We start from the raw sequence: 467 nt of genomic DNA, 5'->3' as shown, positions 1-467 counted from the left end.
TTTCCAGCTTTCATTGTATACTGCTCTGCCAAGTTGTTACTGTATTGCAGCCTCTAAAAGATCTGCTTGGAGATGAAGTACTAACAATGTTTTTCACGTATCTGCAGACGACAGAAGTGAGGGTTGAAAGACCACACTACGGCTCCGCGTCCTTGGGCAACCTGACACCGTTCACGTTCTACAGACTCAGGGTCAGGTGTATGAAAATACTCGATCGCACGTGGAGTGGATATACACCGTTTGCGCAGGGACAGACCAACGCCACCGGTGAGAACACCTCTTGTTGTACGACACTGTGGCAACTACAGCGTCGCAGAACACGCGCAAACGCACGCACACACGCACGCACACATCCATCCATCCATTCATCCGTCCATCCACCCACCCACCCACCTATCCATCCATCCATCCACACACACACACACACACACACACACACACACACACACACACACACACACTACTAC

Source organism: Branchiostoma belcheri, unplaced genomic scaffold, assembly GCF_001625305.1.
Source record: "Branchiostoma belcheri isolate BF01 breed outbred unplaced genomic scaffold, Haploidv18h27 scaffold65, whole genome shotgun sequence".
Lineage (NCBI taxonomy): Eukaryota > Metazoa > Chordata > Leptocardii > Amphioxiformes > Branchiostomatidae > Branchiostoma > Branchiostoma belcheri.
This window is presented reverse-complemented; position numbering follows the sequence as displayed.